The sequence below is a fragment of the Saccopteryx leptura genome, chromosome 3, assembly GCF_036850995.1.
Source record: "Saccopteryx leptura isolate mSacLep1 chromosome 3, mSacLep1_pri_phased_curated, whole genome shotgun sequence".
In the NCBI taxonomy this organism is placed as follows: Eukaryota; Metazoa; Chordata; class Mammalia; order Chiroptera; family Emballonuridae; genus Saccopteryx; species Saccopteryx leptura.
In genome coordinates, this window is record NC_089505.1 from 255,877,879 (window position 1) to 255,902,136 (window position 24,258).

A 24,258-nucleotide genomic window follows, 5' to 3' on the forward strand; every position below is an offset into this window, starting at 1 on the left:
AATTGCAAGGCTTAATCAGCACGAGAAAGGAATAATGTAGATAAAACTGCAAGTTAAACACTATTCACTGCTTTCAGGCGCCCAGAGGTCCTAATCTGGTAACCCAGACACCTTCCTACCATGGGTGGAGGCCCTGCAGGAGTGGTAGGCATTTATCCATACTCAAGAATGAGAGATTGGCAGGGGCTTAAACTGGCCTAATCACAAACAAGTCCAGGCAAACCCTTTTGTCAGAGCTATTTACACACAGAAAATGCAGCCTTTTCTTTCCCCTCCCTCCCAGCACCACAGCCTGACGCGAAGGGCAGGCAGCCAGCACAGACCGGCGACCGGCTGCAGGGGAGCACAGAGGTGCTCAAGCCCAGCTCTCCTGACTGAGGACAGGCCACCACTTGTGTCAGAAGAGGTGCTGGCACAACAAGGAAGGAAGGCTGCACACTGAACCATCCCACCCTTTGTTTTCTCTGTAACAGGCACACACATTCCACACACAGACCGTAACCCAATTCCATTGCCAGAAAGAAGCTACAAGAATTTCTTTACCAGTAGATGAGTTTCAACCACATCATTTACAGAAGAGGAAACCAAAGCTCAGGGAGGCGCAAAGCATCACCCGACATCTCCTCTCCCACAGGGAGGAGAACCAGGGCAGCTAGAAGTATTATTAGTGACGAAGTCTTTTTCTCCTAGTCTACACAACTTCAATTCTAAGCCACCAACAAAAAAACAAAATGGCCAAAAAAGGCCAATTGTCCCAGCACCACCTCCCAAGACACCTTCCCTGATCCCTCCCCACAGGTGGATGTTTTTATTACTTCCTTTCTGCTGTTAAACCTCACACTCACATTCACCTGACTTACTGCACCTTGTTGTTAACAAGTCTGACACACTGACAGGAAGTGTGGGCCTCCAGGGCGGGGGCTGGGCCACGTTCATTTCTCTATCTCCGGTGTCTGCCTCTCAGACAATTTATCAGCGGACACAAGGACATAAAAGGGGTGGGGCAATAACGGAAGCATGACTTTTACACTGCTCTAGTCTAGACACATCACTGTTGAATAAATTCATACACAGGTGCTACCTTTCCAGGCCTGGCCAGAGCACCCTTCCCAGGAGTACCCTCCCTGACCCCTGGCTGTGTAGCTGTCAGTCCAGGTTGCTTCTCTTAGGAAGGGCTGGTCATCAGCCTTTTCCCACTCCTGTGCTTTCCCCGCAGTGCCCACCCTTCACCCACCAGGAAAGCATTACCTGGGGTCCTCTGAGTGCAGTACAGCTCTTAAAAACATTTCCGGAAACAGTCTCGTACAATTAAACAAATCCATAAACATAAGCCCAAGGGATGGTGGAAGGGAGGAAGAAGGCAATTAAAATTTAATAAAAATGGAAAAATTAATAAAAATCCACAGGTATATAGTACTGGGTTAGAAACAGAATCCCATTATATAAACCAAGTTATCAAAGTGACCTTGTATAAATGCTTCTGGAAATAAGTAGGCCATCAACCATGATTTAGCAATCTTAGCACCAAGACAGGGAGGGGAGGAGGTAATCTGGCGCCTGCTATGTGAGCTACTTGTGTCTATAGACACACACAGAGAAAAGCTGGTGAAATCAACTAAGAATATTTTCATACAAGTATTTACATAGTAAAATGCACGAAAAATTCAACTGAAGACTTAATTGAACTAAATTAAAATTTTACTTTCCTGAAAGTTTTAAGATTGACTTCTGGCCTTGGCCAGCTGGCTCAGAGGTAGTATCGGCCCGGCGTGTGGAAAGTCCTGGGTTCGATTCCCGGCCAGGGCACACAGGAGAAGCCGCCATCTGCTTCTCCACCCCCTCTACCGCCTCCCCCTCTCTCCCCTCGATCACAGTTGGCCCAGGAGATAAAGATGGCTCAGGGCACTGAGGATGGCTCAGCTGAGGATGGCTCCATGGCCTCGCCTCAGGTGCTAAAATAGCTCGGTTGCCAAGGAACTGAGCAGCGGCCCAATGGACAGTGTTCTCCGGGGGAGGGGGGGCTTGCCAGGACTCGCCAGATGGATCCCAGTTGGGGCTCATATGGGAGTCTGTCTCTCTGCCTCCCTGCCTCACCGGGGGGAAAAAAAAATTAGCCTTCTTTCCATAACTTCAATCAATGACCTTCATTGTGTTTATTTTACGTAATTTAATAAATTGCCTTAGGAATTCTCAATTTCTTGGCTGTAAGGATGAAGGCTTTCAGAAACGTGTTTTCTATGTTATTTTTTTAGATTTTATTTAATTGATTTTTGGAGAGAAGGGAGAGAGATAAAGAAAGAGAGGGAGAGAAAAAGGGAGAGGAAGAAAGAGGGGGGAGAAGCGAGAAGCATCTACTCCTAGTAACTGCTTCCTATATGTGCCTTGAAAGGGCAAATTCAGAATTTCAACTGGCAACCTCAGCATTCGGGTCAATGCTTTATCCACTGCACCACCACAGGTCAGGTGGAATGTGTTTTCTTTCTTTCTTTTTTTTTTTTTTTACAAAGAAAGAGAGAGAATCAGAGAGAGGGATAGAGACAGACAGACGGGAATGGAGAGAGATGAGAAGCATCAATCATTAGTTTTTCATTGCGCGTTGCAACACCTTAAGTTGTTCATTGATTGCTTTCTCATATGTGCTTTGACCGCGGGCCTTCAGCAGACCGAGTAACCCCTTGCTCGAGCCAGCAACCTTGTGTCCAACCTGGTGAGCTTTTGCTTAAACCACATGAGCCTGTGCTCAAGCTGGCGACCTCGGGGTCTTGAACCTGGGTCTTCCACATCTCCAGTCCGACGCTCTATCCACTGTGCCACCGCCTGGTCAGGCGGAATGTGTTTTCTTAAAGAGCTCTTGCTGTTGGTTACAATGAAGGGGACACCAAGAAGCATAAGGCACTGCAACTTGGGCTCCAGGACTCCTGACTGACCACTTGGAGCCCCTTAGAGCTTACAGCCTGACTCGCTCTCTAATACACGGAAACCACAGAAAGTTGTGCAGAATTGGCATGTGCAGAGATTTGAATAATATTGTATTAAAATAAAAGGATTCAACAGGTCTAATACTTTGGGGGAGGAACAAAAAAGAAATAAAGAAACAGGATGGAGCTTTTTACAAGACAAATCGACTGCACCACACCAGGCCCCGCCCACCCACAGAGTGCTTGTCCACCTGCCAGGAAACATGCCAAGGACCCAACTGGATACATAGTTCTGTGGAGTTTTACAGATAAGCCAGGGTGGAGGGGAGGTTGTCATCTCTGTCCCATTAAGTGTTCTCACAAAAACCTGGTCCTAGATCCAGATATGTGATACTTAAAATCCCTTCCCAGAGAGACCTCTCCAGTGCCAGCACCCCTTAAGAACTGCTGTCCTCCCCACTCAACACCTTTGCTCATGTGGCTTCTCCCTGTCTAAAATGTCCATTTTCTTGCTTCTCAATTCCACCCCTATCCTTGAAGGTCCAGGTTCAAATCCCACTGCCTCCTCTTCAGTTCCCTCAGTGCAGTCTACTTAATCCTCCCTCCTGGCATTCAGGGTTCCCCCCAATCTGGAGCCTCTCCAAAGGAATACCAAGAGCTCATCACCTTATCACCCACAACCCCATCAATGCTTCCCAGCCCAAATGACCCAAGGGAGCCAAGATCCACACTCCTCAACTCTGAGGGAGGCAGGACCGAGGCGCCCCACCCTCCCTGTGCTGTAACCATGAGGTGAGCACCAGGCCCTGCTCCCTACACACTGAAAATCCAATTAAACTGGGCTCCCCTGGGAAGCCACCCCTGCTCCAGAGTCAGGGACCGTCCTCCTCCCAGAAGACACCCTTTCTGGCGACAAGTGGCCCTGGGGTGGCAGCTTCAGAAAGGAGTGCCAAACAAGTGAGACAGAATCCGCTCTCCCCTTTTTCTCTCTCAGGTGTTGCTTAATTTCAACAAGTTACTGACAGATGCTCTACCACTGTTGTTTTTAAGGTGTGGTTTTTATTTTTTTTCAAATATCAAAATAAATCATATGGATTTAAAATAGATATCCTCAGGACAGTGACATTTTGGCCTTTTATCCAAATGTTCTATTGGGGTGAGGAGGGGGGTGCTGTTCAACCATGACTTAGGTCTACATAGTTAAAAGAGATGAAGTAGTAACAGCACTTTCTCTGGTCACCTGCCAAGAAAAATTTACTTGCCAAAAATAAAAGAGAACACATTGTTTGCTCACTATACAGGCACACTACTGAGCAGCTGAGAAATTGGGCCTCTTTTACCAAGTCCACAGTGAGTCTGTGAACATCACCTTCACATATCGCAGGGGTAACAATCCCTGCATCTTCCTGTATTGAGCTGCCACCTTCTGCCCACTTCTCTAAGGTTTTTTGTTGTTGTTTTTTTATAGTCAGAGAGAGGGATAGACAGGAATGGAGAGAGATGAGAAGCATCAATCATTAGTTTTTCATTGCGACACCTTAGTTGTTCATTGATTGCTTTCTCATATGTGCCTTGACCATGGGGCTACAGCAGACCAAGTAACCCCTTGCTCGAGCCAGCGACCTTGGGTCCAAGCTGGTGAGCTTTGCTCAAACCAGATGAGCCCGCGCTCAAGCTGGCGACCTTGGGGTTTTGAACCTGGGCCCTCCGCATCCCAGTCCAACACTCTATCCACTGCGCCACCGCCTGGTCAGGCCCACTTCTCACTTCCCCTGGGGATCCAATCCCCCCCATAGCTTCTACTATCTCGACAGTGATGACTCCCATACCTGCATTCCAGCAGGGACTTGTTCTCCCACTCCGGGTGGTTCCTACACAACCTCCTAGTCATGTGTGGGGTAGAGACAAAAAAGCATCATGCTTAAACCAGCAATGGCCACCTAAGGCTTCATTATACACTCTCTATGTCTGTACTTGTTTGAAACTTTTCATTATTAAGAGATATTTTAAAAAGGACCCATCAGAACCATGAGGGGGGAAAAAATCAAAAGAGAAACATTCAGTTAAAAATAGAAGTATTCATGAGAGGTATTTTAAGTTCATTTGAAGAAAATAATTCCTTATGTGGTAAAGGAGGAAGGAAAATTAAGTGGTGCGTCTCATTTTCTTGAAGAGTAAAAGCTACCTAAATTCATTATAAACAAGTGTCAAATTCAACCGTAATAATAATAATACATGTAAAATATATATCATTTGTTCCAAATGTTAAAATATTTAGGAAGGATGGTATTTGTCACAAACCCACTTTGACCCTTGCAATGCTAGACAAATATAACTGATTCCGAAAACATCACCAGGCTTCCCAATGAACAATCTAGAGCCAGACCTAAAGGGTTTGGTTTTGTTTTTCTAAAAACACAATTGTGTTACTCCCTGAAAAGGACTCAAAAAAGAAGCACTTCAGAGAAGTATGGGATGTTAACTGCTTTTCAAAGAAAATAAAGAATTCTTAAATTTTAAGCCATAGCAAGTTTATGGTCCATAGAAATGGCCTTACTGGAGTGCTACTACCTTCCTATTCCTGACTGCATTGTACTCAATCAATATGTGAGGCTGGCTGTGCAGGCTTTTTCTTTCAGGGGTGGGGTAGAGGGAGGGAACAGAAGCTAAGTGGTTGCCATGGTTACCCAGCTATTTGATGTCAGCCCTGGGACCAAAATCTACTTCTAGTTCTTCACATGGAGCAGTTACTCTTGTCAGTAAATTACAGCCCCAGATTACCATCCCTTGCTGCCTGCTCCCTGGGGTCCTGTCTCCGTGGCAATCTCCACTTTCTTCTCCACCTCACAGCTCCTCCTCTCCAGTGGCTCCAGGCACAGGGTCCTCTTTCTTTCTCTGCCACCTTCCTGAAAAGGTCCCGTCCCTCTGTCGTGCCTTGACTTCCTCAAGCCCCGTCCCCCTCTAGAATCTTCAGTCATTGACCTCCCCGGACTTCCCAGGCACCTAACACTGCTGGCTACCACCTCCAACCCCACCCCAAGCACCCCAAGTTCAAGACAACCCCTAATCCTGATTCTCCTCCTCCCAGTTCTCTAGCATCTTTGCTCCTGGCCTCATCGCTCAAAATGGGCCCTCTCCAAAGTTCTGGACTCAAGCCTATTGCTGGGTCTTTCCTTGACCCACACTCCTGTTCCCTAGACCCTCTTTGACACCATTAATGTCCCAGGCTACCTGTATCTATAACTTACCTCCTCCACATCTCCCTGAATTGGTTTCCAAATCTCATCCCTCACTCCCTTTCAGAAATCATACACATACTCTTACTCCCCCTGCCCCTTTAATCCTGTAGCATCCCTGGCCTGGTTTGAACCCTCTGTTTTTCCCTCAGCAAGACTGATGAAGTTACTTAATTCAATGATTATCAAGCACCTACTTAAATGGAGCAGTGTTTAAAACAGACAAGGAAAGCCCCGGCCAGTTGGCTCAGTGGTAGAGCGTCAGCCCAGCGTGTGAATGTCCCGGGTTCGATTCCCAGTCAGGGTACACAGGAGAAGCACCCATCTGCTTCTCCACCCTTCCCCCTCTCCTTTCTCTCTCTCTCTCTCTCTTCCCCTTCCACAGAAAAGGCTCCACAGGAGCAAAGTTGGCCCAGGCGCTGAGGATGGCTCCATGGCCTCTGCCTCAGGCGCTAGAATGGCCTCCGTTGCAATGGAACAACACCCCAGATGGGCAGAGCATCACCCCCTAGTGGGCATGCTGGGTGGATCCCGGTCGGGCACATGTGGGAGTCTGTCTCTCTGCCTCCCGGCTTCTCATTTCAGAAAAACACAAAAACAAAATAAAACAAAAACCAGACAATGAAGAATAAAGTTATAAGGTCATTTTCCATAAGGTTGATAAGTGTTTAGACAAAATACAAAGCAGAATATAGGGGATGAGGATAAGGATGGTTAGAGAAAGCCTCTCTTCTCATAGAGGAGGTGGGGGGAGGCGGAAGGGGACAATTCCATGAAGAGGGAACAGCCAGTGCAAAGACTAGAGGCAGGCTAGCTCAGAGGCCAATGTGGCTGGAGTAAATTGAGCCAAGGGCCTGGTACAACTTTGGCTTCACTCAGAGGGACATGAGGAGCCAGCCACTTAAGGATTTTGAGTATAGTTACTTTTTTTAAATTCCTCCAACTTCTTTCTGAGAATGTACTGTTGTGGGGCAGTGGGGCAAACAGGAAGCAGGGAGCCCCCTCAGGAGGACATAAAATGGCCCAGGCCCATGATCACACCTGCTTCTCATCCACCTCTAACTCAATCTCATCTTCCTAAACATAAGCCTGGCCATGACATGTCACCACAGCCGCTCCACGAGAACTTTCCAGGGCTCCCTATGACCTCCATAACCATCAACTGCCACCTTTCGACACGGTCAGCGAGGCTGCACTGTGGCCTGTTACCCCTTTCGAAGCACTCTGCCATCCACACCAGGGGATCACATCTGCTGTCTTCCCCAGACACACTCCATAAACCTGCCATCCCAACTGTCCCACCCTCCTTTCTCTGCCCCTGACAAGTTCTTTATTCACCCTATGAAGGTGAAACCCAAATGCCACTTTCTCACAAGCCTTTCTTGGCAGCCCCCAACACTGCACTTTGCTTAAACCTCTGCTAAGCACGATTTGTTCTACCAGACTGCTAACTCCCTGGGGGCAAGAAATGTGCCTAACCCATCAAGGAATACACATGGTGCCAAGCACAGTGCTAGGCATAAACTAAGGGCTCAATCAACGCATGTTCCAAGTAAACAAATTGCCCATCTCATTGTATGTCAACCTGAGGTCCTGTGGGGTGGGGGGGTGGGGGATCCAAGAACAGGTTTTCCCTCTTGGCTACTGTCAGCTGCAGGCCAGGCGGCCTGTCTGATGGACTGTGGCCTAGCACTCCTGACAATGGCACAGCCACAAGGAGGAGCCCGAGTGGGGACCTGGGGACCGGGCCTTCAAAGCCTTCTGCCCTCTCCGGCAGATATCTCTAGGCAGGCATCTCTAGGCAGGCCCACACAATCTGTTTTAAGTCTGCCTGAAGTGTTTGTTGTCAGTGCGTTTTCCCGAAGCTCAGTTTAGAAGTGACCCGTGCAGAGGACGCACCTAGAGGGATCCAAACTTAGTAAACAGTATTTGTGTTAAAAGATGGCAGAATTAATTTTATTTTCCTTTATCTTGATTTGTTTCCCTAAAAAAAACCCTAAGGGGGCCTAAAAAGTCTTTTAGAAAAAATGCAAATTTCCAACCAATTTACACATTTAAAAAAAGGGCCCCAACTCCCCTCCCACAGCATAAACCTGGGGCAGCAACTTTCAACCTTCTTCATCCCATGGGACACATACCACTAATAACGAAAATTCTGCGGCATACCAAAAAATATATAGGATATGACAGAAAATTTAGGTATAATTTTGATTTTTTCAGACCAGGCAGCCACTGATGTGTTGACAGTTGTTATATTTTTGACAACCTAAGGCAGGGGTCTCAAACTCGCGGCCTGCGAGCCGCATGCGGCCCGCCGAACAATTTTGTGCGGCCTGCAGACTAATCCACGAAGTTCAAAATATTTTGGATAAAATTAAGTAAGCCTAGGGGCCTACTTATATTTTTCATTTCTCTAGCATCCTAGCTAGATATTAGCTTAGTTAACAGCAGTTGTGATGCGAACTACAGTTTCTGGTCGTTTTGTGACACTGAGTAAACTGCATGTACGATTGTGCTTGTTGTACTGATTTTTTTTTTGTTTTCAACTGCAGTGAGAAGTGTTACGTAACAGTTGCCTTTTGTAGACCTAGTGCGGCCCGCCGAAAGGCTGTGATCTTGCTCTGCGGCCCACATGCTGAGTTGAGTTTGAGACCCCTGACCTAAGGAAAAAGAGGTCAGTGCCCTTGACTAAATAGTCAGATATTACGTGTTTAAAAATTCTTGAAGCACATTGATTGGAAATCACAGACCTGGGGGAATGCAATAGTCTTACCCTCCGGTCTCCCTGTCACTCCACACTGCAAAACTCACATGCTGCTGAGGAGTCAGCTGCCTGGGCAGACACAAGGGCGGCAATGACTGAGTGGTGAGGCTTTGGGGCAGGGGCCATTACCCCACTTTCCCGTGAACATGACGGGCACCTCCCCCTCATAGCAGATCCTCTAGCCCCACCCTCTAGACTCGTGTAGGCCCTACCCAGCCCAGGTCTGGGCAGAATCTGAACAGATTGACTTGTGTGGCTCTGGTGTGGGAAACACACAGCCTGACCACGCACCACTCCTCACAGGAGATCCACTAGCCCCACATTTCTGACACCCAGTGGAACTGTCCTGTTCAGTTCAGGTTCCTAGAATTATTCTGGACACACTGAGTTGTGTGGGTCTAAGGAGGAGGCCATTTTTCACTTGCATGCCAGACCATTGCAGAGCCCTCCCTTCATACAGTCAAATCTTGGGTCTCCTTGGGCCTTATAAACTCTCCTGGCCTCACCCTAACAAGCCTGAGGCCCCACCCCTCCACAAAGGTCTGCGAGCATCCAGTAGAAGGTAGCTACACTTGGTATACCCTAGACCAGGGGTCCCCAAACTTTTTACACAGGGGGCCAGTTCACTGTCCCTCAGACTGTTGGAGGGCCGTACTATAAAAAAAACTATGAACAAATCCCTATGCACACTGCACATCTCTTATTTTAAAGTAAAAAAACAAAACAGGAAAAAATACAATATTTAAAATAAAGAACAAGTAAATTTAAATCAACAAACTGACCAGTATTTCAATGGGAACTATGCTCCTCTCACTGACCACCAATGAAAGAGGTGCCCCTTCCAGAAGTGCAGCGGGGGCCGGATAAATGGCCTCAGGGGGCCGCATGCGGCCCGCGGGCCGTAGTTTGGGGACCCCTGCCCTAGACATTTGCTGAGTGGCCTCAGACTCAGCACTGGCACTGAGTTTGGACCTGTATCAATCTGGTGAACACTCACCCCTACCTAGTGACTCACTGTGAACCTACCTCATGCAACTTGAGTACTACCAGACACTCTTTCAGTGATGGAACCAATCAGGCAGCCAGTAGGTAGGAGACAGATTACAGGGTAATCTGGGACTTTTGCAGACCTGCCCCTGGGCCCAGAGCTGGTTAAAGCTGGCCCTGATGTACAGCCTGGCCCTTCCCGTGCACACCCAAGTCCAAAAGAAGCAGCCACAAACTGTGGATCACTTTGTAGCTCCAAACAGGTTGCTTACAGCCAGTCACAGGCAACATCTGGCACAGGCCTACAACAGAGTCCCTCCCAAGGGTTCCCAGAACCAACACACTCAGTGGACATCCATCAGACAATATCAGAGCAGCACCCAATTAGCTTCACAAGTGGCCAATCCAAATGACCAGACCCTGCTGAGGTGAATTCTACTTCATGTGGTCAGCACCTGCACAGTTTCGTACACTATGGTCAAGTATGATCCTCACAGTCACTCATCCCGAGGGTTGACCCCACACGTGAACGAGACAATAACAATCAAGACTCAACTGAAACAGAAGAGCCCATGTAATTCACACAGGGAACATTCCTGGAGCACCCAGATCAGGCGATCAAGGAGACTGCCCCTCTGGGTCCCACAGGACACCTCTTCTATAAGGCTAGCCTACCCACACTGGGAGTCATAGCACATCTACCTACTTCACAGAAACAAGGCAGCCGAGATGGAAGACAAAGAAACATGCCCCAAATGAAAGAACATGAGAAATCTCCAAAAAAATTAAAAAAATAACGCTAAATGAAGTGGAGGCAAGCAATTTACCAGATATTAACAGTTTTTTAAAAAAGGGTTAGAAGGATGCTCAAGGAACTTAAGTGAGAACTTCAACAAAGAGAGAGCAAGCATAAAAAAGGACATAGAAACCATAAAAAAGAATGAGTCAGAAGGAAGACTAGAGTATCTGAAATGAAGAATGCACTGGAAGGAATAAACAGTAGGCTGGATGAAGCAGAGGATCAAATCAGTGATTTGGAAGACAAGGTAGCAGAAAACACCTAATCAGAACAGCAAAAAGAAAAAATATTTTAAAATGAGGGTTGTTTAAGTGATCTTTGGGATAACATGAAACATAACAACACTTGCATCATAAGGGTACCAGAAGGAAAAGAGAGAGCAAGAGATAAGAACCTGTTTGAAGAAACAATGACTGAAAACTTCCTTAACCTGGAAAAGGAAAAAAATACACAAGTCCAGAAAGTGCAGTCCCGAAAACAATAAACCTAAAGAGGCCCACCCACACACCAAGACAAAGAGAATCTGAATAGCAGCAAGAAAGACAGTCACCCTACAAGGAAGCTCCCATAAGACTGTCAGCTGATTTCTCAACTAACATATTCAAAGTGATGAAAAGCAACAAAGGACCTACGTCCTACAACCAAGACAACTCTACCTAGTAATATTATACTATCGTTTAAAATTGAAGGAGAAATAAAGAGCTTCCCAGACAACAGAAAACTAAAGGAATTTGTTACCAACCAAACTAGTATTATAAGAAATGTTAAAGGGTCTTCTTTGAAGAAGAAAAAAACAAAACAAAACACAGGAACATTGTTATAAGAATAAAATGGTGATAAACATGTACTTTCAATAATCGCTTTATTTATTTACTTATTTATTTATTTATTTTGCTGAAGTTGGAAACGGGGAGGCAGTCAAAAGTCAATCATAGGGAAAAAAAAAAAACAGAAAAACGCACAAAGACATGGAAGCTAAACAACATGCTATTAAAGAATGAATGGGTTAACAATAAGATCAAGAAAAATAAATAAGATATCTTGAAACAAATGAAAATGAGAACACAACCCAAAATCTATGGGACACAGCAAAAGCAGTCCTAAAAGGGAAATTCAGAGCATTACAGGCCTACATCGAGAAACAAAAAAAACCCCTCAAACACTCTAATTCACACTTCAAAGAATTAGAAAAAGAGAACAAAGCCTAAAATAAATAATAAAGATCAGAGCAGAAACTGACTCTAAAATTACAAAACATCAATGAAACCAAGAGCCGGTTCTTAGAAAAGATAAACAAGATTGACAAATCTTTAACCAGATTCATTTAGGGGGGGGAAAAGCACCCAAATAAATTAATCAGAAATGAAAGAGAAGTAACAATTGACACGAAAGAAATACATAGATTGTAAAAAATATTATGAACTACATGCCAACAAATGGGACAATCTGGACAAAATGCATAAATTCCTAGAAACATACAATCTTCCAAAACTGAATCAGGAAGAATTAGAAAATCTGAAAAATAGATTATAACTAATGAAACTGAAGTAGTAATAAAAAAACTCCCAATAAACAAAAGTCCTAAACCAACGGCTTCACAGTTGAGTTTTACCAAACACTGAAAGAACTAACACCTATCCTTCTCAAACTAAAAAATTCAAGAGGAGAGAAGACTCCCAAGTTCATTTTATAAGGCCAGCATTATCCTAATTCCAAAACCAGATAAGGACACTCCATAGAAAGAAAATTATAGCCAACATTCCTGATGAACATAGATGCTAAAAGCCTCAACAAAATATTAGCAAACTGGATATAGCAATAATTAAAAAGATCATACACGATGGTCAAGTGGGCTTTATCTGGGATGCAAGATTGTTGGTACAATATCTGCAAATCAATAAATGTGACACATGACATAAACAAAGGATAAAAAACATCACAGGATCTTATCAACAGATGCAGAAAAAGAATTTGACAAAATCCAGCACTCATTTAGGATAAAAATCCTCAGCAAAGTGAGAATGAAGGGAACATACTTTAATGTAATTAAGGCCACATATGACAAACCCACAGCCAACATCATATTCAATGGGCAAAAACTACAAGCATTTCCCTTAAGATCAGGAACAAGACAGGGTGCCTGCTTTCACCACTCTCATTCAACATAGTACTGGAAATCCTAGCTAAGAATCAGATAAGAAATAAAAGACATTCAAATTGGGAAGGAAGAAGTAAAACTGCCATTATTTATAGATGGCATGATAGTGTATATATAGAGAATCCTAAAGATGCCACCAAAATACTACTAGAACTGATAAATGAATTCAGTAAAGTAACAAGATACAAAATAAATATTTAGAAATCAGTTGCATTTTTATACATCAGTAATGAACTATCAGAAAGGGAAACTTAAAAAAATATTTCTCATTTACAATTGCATCAAAAATTTAAAATACCTAGAAATAAATTTAACCAAGGACATAAAGGACCTGTACTCAGAAAACACTGAAGAAAAATTATTTTAAAAGATACAAATAGCCTGACCAGGCACTGGCGCAGTGAATAGAGCATCGGACTGGGATGCTGAGGACCCAGGTTCAAAACCCCACAGTCATCTGTTTGAGCATGGGTTCACCAGCTTGAGTGCCAGGTCACAGGCTTGTGCATGGGATCATAGACATGACCCCATGGTCACTGGCTTGAGCCCCAAAGGTCACTGGCTTGAAGCCCAAGGTCACTGGCTTGGGCTCAAAGTCTCTGGCCTAAGCAAGGGGTCACTTGCTCTTTGCTCTGCTGTAGCTCCCCCTCCATCATGGCACATATGAGAAAGCAATCAATGAACTTTAAGGTGTTGCAATGAAGACTTGATGCTTCTCATCTCTCTCCCTTCCTGTCTGTCCCTATCTGTCCCTCTCTCTGTTGCAAAAAAAAAAAAAAAAAAGGGATACAAATAAATGCAAGTTTACATTGTGTTTATGAATAGAAAGAATTGACACATCATTAAAATGTCCATACCACCCAAAGCAATCTATAGAGTCAACACAATTCCTATCAAGATACCAATGCCATATTTCACAGAACTAGAATTATTGTTTCAAAAATTTATACAGAACCACAAAAAAACCCTGACTAGCCAGAACAATCATGAGAAAGAAGAAAAAAGTTGGAGAAATATCACACTGCCTGATATTAAACTACACTGCAAGGCCACAGTAATCAAAATAGCATGATATTGGCATAAAAACAAACATATCAATTAATGGAACAGAATAGAGGGCCTAGTAATAAACCCACACCATTATGCTCAAATTTATATTTGACACAGGGGGCAAGAACATACAATGGGGTAAAGATAATCCATTCAATAAATGGTACTGAGAAAACTGGGCAGGTACATTCAAAAATAAATAAATAAAATTAGACCACCTTCTTATACCATACACAAAAATAAATTCAAAATGGGTTAAAGACTTAAATGTTAGACCAAAAACCATTAAACTAGAAGAAAATAGAGTAAAATCTCAGACATTTCTCATAGTAATTTTTTCTCTGTCTTCCAGAACAAGGGAAACAAAAGAAAAAGTAAATGAATGGTACTACATCAAACTAAAAAGTTTTTGTATAGCAACAGGAACCACTGACAGAATGAGAAGACAATCCACTGAATGGGAGGACATTTTTGTCAATGATACATCTGATAGGGGGTTAATATCCAAAAACATACAATTCAACACCAAAAAAATAAGCAATCCAATTAAAAAATGGTCAAAGGACTTGAATAGGTACTTCTCTGAAGAGGACAATACTGATGGTCAATAGACATATGAAAAGAGGTGCAACATCACTAATCATCAGAGAAATGCAAATCAAAACCACAATGAGATATCACCTCACACCTGTCAGAATGGCTATCATCAATAAATCAACAAACAAGTGTTGGCAAGGATGTAGAGTAAAAAAACCTTTATGCATTGTTGCTGGGAATGCAGATAGGTGCAGCCACTGTGGAAACAGTATGGAATTTCCTCACAAAATTAAGAATGGAACTGCCTTATGACCCAGCAATTCCACTTCTGGGAATATATCTGAAGAAACCTGAAACACTGATTTGAAATAAATATGTGCACCCCTATGTTCACTGCAGTATTATTTACAATAGCCAATAATTGAAAACAGCCCAAGTGCCCATCAGTAGATGAGTGAATAAAAAAGCTGTGGTGCATTTACAAAATGGAGTACTATGCAGCCCTAAAAAATAAAGAACTCTTACCCTTTGTGATGGCATGGATGATGGACCTGGAGAGTATTCTGCTAAATGAAATAGTCATAGACAGACAAATACCATATGATTTCACTTATATGTGGAATCTAACGAACAAATTAAACTAACAAAAATAGAAGCAGACTTATAGATACAGAAAACAGACTGACAGCTGTTAGGAGGGCAGGGGGATTTGGGGGTCTGGGTGAAAAAGGTGACAGGATGGGGGGGAAATGCTCATAGACACAGATAACAGTATGGTGATTACCAGAGAGAAAGGGGTTGGGAGAAGGGAGAAGAGGGTAAAGGAGAGAAAATGGTGATGGAAAAGAAACTTACTTGGCTTGGGGTTGTGAACACAAAATATAATATATAAATGATGTATTTTAGAATCGTAGACCTGAAATCTATATAATTTTACTAACCAAGTGTTACTCAATAAATTCAAGAAAAAGTTTTAAAAATGGTTCCCAAAAATGTATCCAATAAAACCACCAAAACAGGCCCTGGCCGGTTGGCTCAGTGGTAGCACGTTGGCCTGGCGTGCAGGAGTCCCGGGTTCGATTCCCGGCCAGGGCACACAGGAGAAGCGCCCATCTGCTTCTCCACCCCTCCCCCTCTCCTTCCTCTCTGTCTTTCTCTTCCCCTCCCGCAGCCAAGGCTCCATTGGAGCAAAGTTGGCCCAGGCGCTGAGGATGGCTCCATGGCCTCTGCCTCAGGCGCTAGAATGGCTCTGGTTGCAGCAGAGCAACGCCCCAGATGGGCAGAGCATCACCCCCTGGTGGGTATGCCGGGTGGATCCCGGGTGGGCGCATGCGGGAGTCTGTCTGACTGCCTCCCCGTTTTCAACTTCAGAAAAATACAAAAAAAAAACAAAACAAAACACCAAAACATTTGGGACATGAATGTATATTGAATATATACAACTCCCAGAGTAAGATTATAAAAGTTTAAAACATTTAAAATGGCTTGTCTGAAACATGCAATTAACAAATGGCCCTGTGCTTTCACTTCTGAAATAATTACTTCACAAAACATAAAGCAGTAAATGTTGTTCTAGGCATCCTGGGCACTTACTGATGCCTCTTATCAAAATTAAACTCTTCCATGGCCTTATAATAAAGTGTAATCTAGCTGTCAGCACTGCACCCTTCTGCACACTAGATCGTATCACACAAGTGACCAACCAATCAGCTCTGAATGGGATATTTCAATGACTCTCATCTCATGAGAGAGTAAATGTCAATTAAAAATAATAGTGGATCAACAAATAATGTCTTATTTAAGCTAAATGCTACAGTAGCAAAGTGTTGAATCAAGATTTGGCCTGTAAATTTCAGTAAGAGATCTATATAACTTTATAATGAAACAGCACCTCAAAACGCATATAGTTCCTTTCGTTATAACTATTTTAAAGAAACAAAAGGGGAATGAGGAGACTGGATTGTTAGGTACAGTGCTAGGTATTTTAGATGTTTCATCATGATAATTTTCTTAGCAAATCTACATGGGGCTTTAACTCCCCCATTTCACAGATGAGAAACTGAGGCTCAGAAAGTTTAAGTAACTTAGTCAGTCACGTCATAAATTGTAAAATGGAACTCAAATACCAATTTAGTTCACAAAGACTACATACACACTGTATGATTCTGTAACTCCACTTATATGAAGTTCAAGAACAGGCAAAACCAATCTATGATTGATATAAGTCACATCTAAGATGATATAAGTCAGAATATCAATTCCCTCTTTGGGTGAGACTGACTAGAAAGGGGTATAGGCACCTTTTGAGCAACTGAAAACATTTACTTCTTGATGGGTGGTGGACACATTCGTGAGTTGCACACTTAATATTAGGGCACTTCCCACACTTTACTGTATGCTATACTTGAAGTTATAAAAAAATCCTCATATGATTGACTTCAAGTTCACCACTTAATCACCACAGGGCCACTTGGATAGAGAACGTGGCTACAATCTAGAATTGATTCTCTTGGATAATCAGTTTTCAAATCATTCTGGTAAGTGACATATATCCTAACCACACTAGAGTGAAGAAATCAGAATAATAAACCTATTTTTAAATACTACAGAATGAAAAGTAGAAAGTTATCAATTCCCTGACTACTGGGAATTTCCCCTTTGTAGCCACATCAGATTAAAACTTTTAAACCCTACTCTAAGGGAATGTTCATAGATGCACAGAAAATAATTTGTAACAAAATTCTTAGAGCTATCTATGAAAACACCTAAAGCAGCTAAAATTACACCAAAGGTTTCAAGACATATGTTATAACTTTATCAACAATGCTAACTCTCAAAAGAGGTGAGTTTTGTTACAAAAATTAAGGCAAGGAAAGATGACAACAAAGCTGATAGGCAAAGAGCATAAAACTCCCAGTAGGGTCAACACAGAGTGCAAAATCTCAGCTCAGCATTGTAATAAGTAGGTAACTCATATAAATAACTTTTTCTAGCAGTCAAGTAATTGTGTCACATATTCCCTAATAAATTCTTCATCAAGTAACAAGTTCTTCCCACAGAAGCTTTGTTCAGTGGAGCAAAGCCTCACAGCCTTTGATGATGAAATCATTACATCAATTCTCTCACAGCTTTATCCCATACATACACACACCTCTTATTCAACTGTAATTGTCTCTCCAGAGAGAAGAATGTATTCATTCTATAATGCGGAGACATATTTGGCAAGCACCTATTAACAGGTAAGGAGGAAAGGCAGCTGGATCTATACCTGTTGAGTATATATGTGCTGTAGTCTTTACTGGGTGCTTTCAATTATGCAAGCCAGGAATCTCAACTTTCAAATTGCCTGAGCCCAGTTTAATTCCCATTTTAATGTTCTGTACACACACTACAAATGCCAAGTAATTGACTGAAAAGATTTCAGTTTCCCCTGAGCATCTGCACATACAAGATCAAAATGCTTTTCACGAAAATTTTTCATTTTTTTTTTGTTTGTTTGTTTTTTGTATTTTTCTGAAGCTGGAAATGGGGAGAGACAGTCAGACAGACTCCCGCATGTGCCCGACCGGGATCCACCCGGCACGCCCACCAGGGGCGACGTCTGCCCACCAGGATGCGTCGCTCTGCTGCGACCAGAGCCACTCTTGCGCCTGGGGCAGAGGCCAAGGAGCCATCCCCAGCGCCCGGGCCATCTTTGCTCCAATGGAGCCTCGGCTGCGGGAGGGGAAGAGAGAGACAGAGAGGAAGGAGAGGGGGAGGGGTGGAGAAGCAGATGGGCGCTTCTCCTGTGTGCTCTGGCCAGGAATCGAACCCGGGACTTCTGCACGCCAGGCCGACGCTCTACCACTGAGCCAACCGGCCAGGGCAATTTTTTAGTATTGATCATTTATATACCATGATTGGTGTGTTGCAATAGGTTTCATAACCAAAAATTATCCCAGATGCAAGAATCTAAATGTTCATAGAAGTAGCCACTTGCATTTATTAATTTTCAGTCTTTAATAAACTTTCCCAAAAAACTGTAAAAAAAAGAAACAAATAAATCAAATATTTATATTATAGCTATTAAGCAAATTAGAAAGAATTAAAAGCACTGACCCAGTATATTAAAAACAGAATGTGCTTCAGGTACTCACAGCCCTGGGTGGGTCAGCATCCCTAAATTATGTTGTTGTTGTTGTTATTATTTATTTATTTATTTTAATTTTTTTAAATTTTATTTTATTTATTCATTTTTACAGGGGAGAGAGAAAGACAGAGAGGGAGAGAGGAGAGAGAGACAGAGAAAGAGAAGGGGGGAGGAGCTGGAAGCATCAACTCCCATATGTGCCTTGACCAGGCAAGACCAGGGTTTCGAACCGGTGACCTCAGCATTTCCAGGTCGACACTTTATCCACTGTGCCACCACAGGTCAGGCTTTTTTTTTTTTTTTAAAGATTTTATTTATTCATTTTAGAGAGAAGAAAGGGAGAGAGAGGGAGACAGAGAGAGAGAGAGAGAGAGAGAGAGAGAAGGGAGGAACAGGAAGCTTCAACTCCCATATGTGCCTCGACCGGGCAAGCCCAGAGTTTTGAACCAGCGACCTCAGTATTCCAGGTCAACACTTTATCCACTGCGCCACCACAGGTCAGGCCTGTTGTTATTTTTCAATCAGCATTACTAAAAGATTAAAATTTCAAAGTTTCTTTAAGAAACAAAAGATTCACCACCTTTTCTCTTATCCCTGAATCACGTGAAAAAATCCCACACGTTCCTAACAAGAACATCTTTAGCTTTATACCAACATTGCATCATGTAAAGCAAGATGATTAATAATTTCTGGCTTCTCACTCATTTCCTAATGCAACTCTTTTATTTAAAAAACCACCCATTTAAACAAAATGTACAGGGAAAAATCAAGCATGATTAATCAGTTCCACTTTCCTATTCTTATCAACTTTAGTATCTTAGAATAAAAGAAATCTAAATTGTGGGTTTTTTTAAAAAAAACAAACCTTCAAAACTACAAGCCATCTATATACTCACTTCTCCATAAAAAATAAAAAAAATAAAAAAACAGAAAAAAAATTCATAATTTTACAAATATATTATGTTTACTTTCCTCAAAAGACTGCTTTAATCCTTAGACTTAAAAAACTTTCTGTTTCTGACAAATTTGGCTGGTTTCGGTTAGACAACTATAAACCGTTTTCAAACCAGTTACCAGTTTTTGTTTAAGGGGAAGTTGATGCATGGAGGAACCTTTTTTTTTTTTTTTTACAGAGACAGAAAGTCAGAGAGAGGGACAGATAAGGATAGACAGAACAGAGAGATGAGAAGTATCAATCATCAGTTTTTCGCTGTAACACTTTAGTTGTTCACTGATTGCTTTCTCATATGTGCCTTGACTGTGGACCTTTAGCAGACCAAGTAACCCCTTGCTCAAGCCAGGGGCCTTGGGTCCGAGCTGGTGAGCTTGGCTCAAACGAGATGAGCCCGCACTCAAGCTGGCGACCTCGGGGTCTCAAACCTGGGTCCTCGGCATCCCAGTCCGATGCTCTATCTAAATTGTGTGTTTTTTTAAAATAAACCTTCAAAACTGCAAGCCATCTATACACTCACCTCTCCATTAAAAAACCCTAGAAAATAAACAATTCATAATTTTACAAACATATTATGTTTACTTTCCTCAAAAGACTATCTTATTCCTTGGACTTAAAAAACTTTCTGTTTCTGACAAATTTGGCTGGTTTCGGTCCCACAACTATAAACCGTTTTCACACCAGTTACCGTTTTTTGTTTAAGGGGAAGTTGATGCATGGAGGAACTTCTATACTGACTACACAATGTCTACCACTCATTAAGCACTTCTTAATTGCCATGATGCAAAGCTAGGCGTTTAGCAAACATTATCCTCTTTGTCCTCAAAAACAATCTGGTGGTAGAGCAGACATTACCATCCCCAAAACTAGATACAAAAAATGAGGCTGGGATGCTAAACTTGCCCAAGGTCAATAAACAAACAGTACGTGGCAGAATCACAACTAGTGAACAGTTAGGGTGGGAAATTGGAACTTCTATGGAGAATTAGATCTTTCACCATACACCTGCCATATGCGCAAAAAACTAAAGAGCAGTGAGCCCCTGCTGTAGGGAGATTCTCAAGAAGAAAAAAAACAGTATACCAAACTGAAAAAGTAATTTCAAAGAGAAGATCTAGGATAGACATGTAAAGGCTGGGCAGCGGCAAATGGTTTACTAAACCTGGTCTTAAAATCTAATCTGATTTAAGAGTACAGTGCCTCTGTGTAACATTCTTCCAAATTCCACCAGGCTTAATAACCTCTATTGAAAAGAAACAGAAGTGGGAACTAGGACAGTGGGAAGTGACCGCCCAGCCTTTGGGTCAGCTGTCAAGATCTGCAGGGGTGCGACCACAGACTAGAGCTGGAGAGCCCTTGAACTCGGATCACCTCGGGTCTCCGCCTTTCCAGTCCCAGTTGGCCACATTGTTAACCATCCCATCACCTCCCGAGGCACAATTACACTGGAAAATTTTGTTACAACAAGTAGAAGCCCATATTCACCTACTGGCTTTGCAATCTGAAACCTACAGCAAGCTTCCAACAAGGGAGGGGCAGAAGAATATTGGTATAATTGTTCTTAAAACTATCGTTCTACGAAAATGCTGAGGTTCAGGAGGCCGGGGCGGGGGGGAATAGGAGGGTAAAAACAAACATACTGCTTCCACGTTTCAGGAACGAGAGAGCCTCCTCGACAACCTGGGTTTAAAATGTACGTATTTTTTTTTTCACAGATGAGCTTTCGCGCTATGACACTTGTGGGGAGTCCGTGGGTAATGGGGCTCCCCAGCCGAGTGTAAAATATCCTGGGCCGGTAACTTGGTTTTATTGCCTCCAGAATGGACCGCCTACCGACCCCAGGCAGCCGCCAGGACTTGCGCCCGAAGCCCCCGCGGAGTGCCCACCCAGCGCCCAAGTGCCTACCCTACCCGCGAGGTGTTTTGCAGAGGCCGGTTGGACGCGCTCCCCGCAGCACCCACCCTTCCCCCTCCCCAGGTCTCAGCCTAGTTAATCATTCAACGCGGGCACTGTGGAATATTTTTTTAGAGGTCAAAGCGAAAGGTTCTCCCTAAGTTTCGCAGAAACCAGCCCTTGGGGACCCAAAGGTGGCGGCGGCAGTAGCAGGCAGCTGGGGGTGGAGAGAGGCCCTGGCGACTCTTTTGCTCACAAAACACCTGATCTCCCCGTGCGGCATAGGAGACCAACGCAGCGCAAGTGGGGGTTGCGGGGGTGCGAACGCGAATTCACGCACGGCCCCCTCCCCAAAATGCCGGTGCAACTGGAAGAGGACGCCGGCCCCACACGCCCCTTCGCATTGCGGGCAGCACCCCGGCGCCGGCTCCCCCGGAAGTTGGGGTGCAGCGAGGCGGAGGGGATGTCCCCGATCCCCGGGCCGGAGGTGGGGGTGGAATGGGGCAAGAGGCTCCAAAGACACATTACCGCGGGGTTTCGTTATCCTCTTCCTCTAAGGTGAGGAAGGTGGCGCGGAATGGGGATGGAGGTACGGGGTTGCGGTGGGGGAATAGGCGGGACGTTAAATGCGGCAGGAGCCACCTGGAGACAGTTTCCTCCGCTGGGAGGCCGGTATGAAGCCGGAGCCGGCGAGGAACGGGGTTTAGGGTGGCGAAGAGGGAGGCCAGTGATGGGAGGGGGGAAGGGAGCTGTTAGAGCGCGGGGCAGAGCTGGCTTGGGGAAGCCGTGTGGGAGGAAAGTGTGGAGGAAGGCAGCGGGGGTGCACACCCGTCCGGCCCTACCTTGTCCGGGAGCAGCTCCTGCTCAGCGGGGCGGGGGCGGGATACCGTGGCCACATCCACGTCCCGGCCGCTCGGCGCGGCTCAGCCCGGCGAACGCCGCCGCTGCTCCATGCGTTGCGCCCGCGACTGGCGGCCCGGTGGCGTCGGTGGCGGGGACAGCTCCGGCTCGGCTCGGCTTCGCTGGGTTCCGGCACTTGTTGCCGCCACAGCCGGGGCGCCTCACTCCGGATTGCAGCTCCCCGCGCGGTCGCCACCCCCGGCGCTCGGGCGCAGCCCCGCCCTCGCCCTCGCCCTCGCCCCCGCCCCCGCCCGACAAACCAATCAGGCCCGGCACCGCCCCCCACGTCACCTCCCAGCCCCGCCCGCCGCCCCGCGCCCCAAGTTTGGGGAAGGCCCAGCTCCCAGTCTGTCAGCTAGTCCACGCCCAAGACGTACTCAGGCTCCGGTTCCTCCTGGCTTCTCAAGACCCTTCGGGTCCCCCAAGACCACAAATGGAAAGCGAATGGATAAGCTGAAGGAAGGCGACCCCAGGAAGTAGACCCTTCGAAAAATGGGGCAGCTCCAAGTTCAAAAGAACTCTATTCTATTGCCAGTTTAACCTAAAACCTTTCAGCTGCAGGTCGCCCCTCTTGTAGTATGTCTGATGTTGGGGAACTAAGCACATGGTCTCGTGAGGGTTCCAGTGACCTTCTCTGGCTGGAGACTGTGACTGGGCCTATACAGGACCCCCACCATACCTCTGGTGCTTAGGCGTGTGTGCCCCGCAAAACTCGAGGTTTGGTGGGGGAAGGAGGAACCAAAGCCAAACGGGACCTGACCTATGTATACTCTGCCCACTCAGTACCTGTCGCTACTTCTTAGGTGCCCAAAGGAAGCCCTATAGCCCAAGGACTAGGGTGTGCCCTATTTGCCACTGTCACCCTATCTTCAGATTTATGAAGCCATCTAGAAAATGAGAGGAAGTTTTAGTTCTCCTTGCAATGTCCGGCAGAAGGTTTCCTTGAGGTTCCCCGGGTGGAAGCCGGAAACGTAAGGTTCCCAGACGCTGGGCCTCCAATCCTCTCTAGGGGCAGGGCGTATCCCTAGGTACAACCTAAATGACTGAACTCTGACTCTCTCTCTCTCTCTCTCTCTCTCTCTCTCTCTCTCTCTCTCTCTTCACGGAGTCCCCGGGGTTGGAAGGGGGCTTGGCGCCAACGACACCCACTAGCCAAAACTCGGGGCCACAGACGCACCCTCCTAAGCCCTGCGCCCCCGCGGGCTTGTCGGAGCATTGCATTCTAAAATGAGTCCAAGCCGCTGTTGACACATTGGGGGGCCCTGGTAAGCCCTGAGCTACAGAACGGAGAAAGGTTGCCCAGGCTTCAAAGGCCCCACGCAGTCAGCTTGTCACAAGTGCGCTCTGAGCGGTGCGCTCTAGCCCTAAGCGCCCTTCCTGTAGTTCCTATCTCTTCGGGAAGAAAACAGCCTACTCCTTTTAAATAATCAGACTGAGGAATTAAGGACACTCAACCTTCAACTGCTTGCATTTTTCAGAAGCCTTTCTAAAGCGGAATTAGCCCAAAGGGAAGGGATTGTTACTGTAGGAATTTCAGGCACCTTATGAGCTCAGCCCACTTAGTCTTAAACTTAGCGAGAAAGAGCAGGTTGAGGCTGGATGCACGAGCCGTTCGAGTTCACTAGAAACAGGAACGCTCAGTCAGATCTAGGAATGTTTTGATTTGCAGCCTTCAAAACTTTTTGCTTTTATGTTGATCACATGATTCTCCTAAAAATGCGACAGAATGTCCAAAAACAAGCTAGATTTTTGTATATTCACAGAAAAACATCTGGAAGGATGCAGACTGTTAACTACGGTTACCCTAGACGAGAGATAGGGGTGTTGGAGAAGGGGAGATAAAATTTATACCCTTACTGACTTTGAAGTTTATATTTTTCCAGTTATATTAACTTTCATAATTTAGAAAGCTAATAAAACATTTGTAAAGAAATA

The 24,258-nt window shown here is 44.8% G+C and overlaps 1 protein-coding gene across 3 annotated transcripts in view; it reads right to left on the bottom strand.

The window, feature by feature from the left end:
* B3GNT2 (UDP-GlcNAc:betaGal beta-1,3-N-acetylglucosaminyltransferase 2) overlaps nucleotides 1-22,532 on the bottom strand; it is a 36,958-nt gene extending 14,426 nt beyond the window's left edge. For all 3 annotated transcript variants that reach the window (XM_066378184.1, XM_066378182.1, XM_066378183.1), the window contains exon 1: nucleotides 22,266-22,532. The gene's annotated coding sequence lies outside the window, so the exon portion shown is untranslated. The remainder of the gene's footprint in view (nucleotides 1-22,265) is intronic.
* Between the last annotated feature and the right edge of the window lie 1,726 nt (nucleotides 22,533-24,258).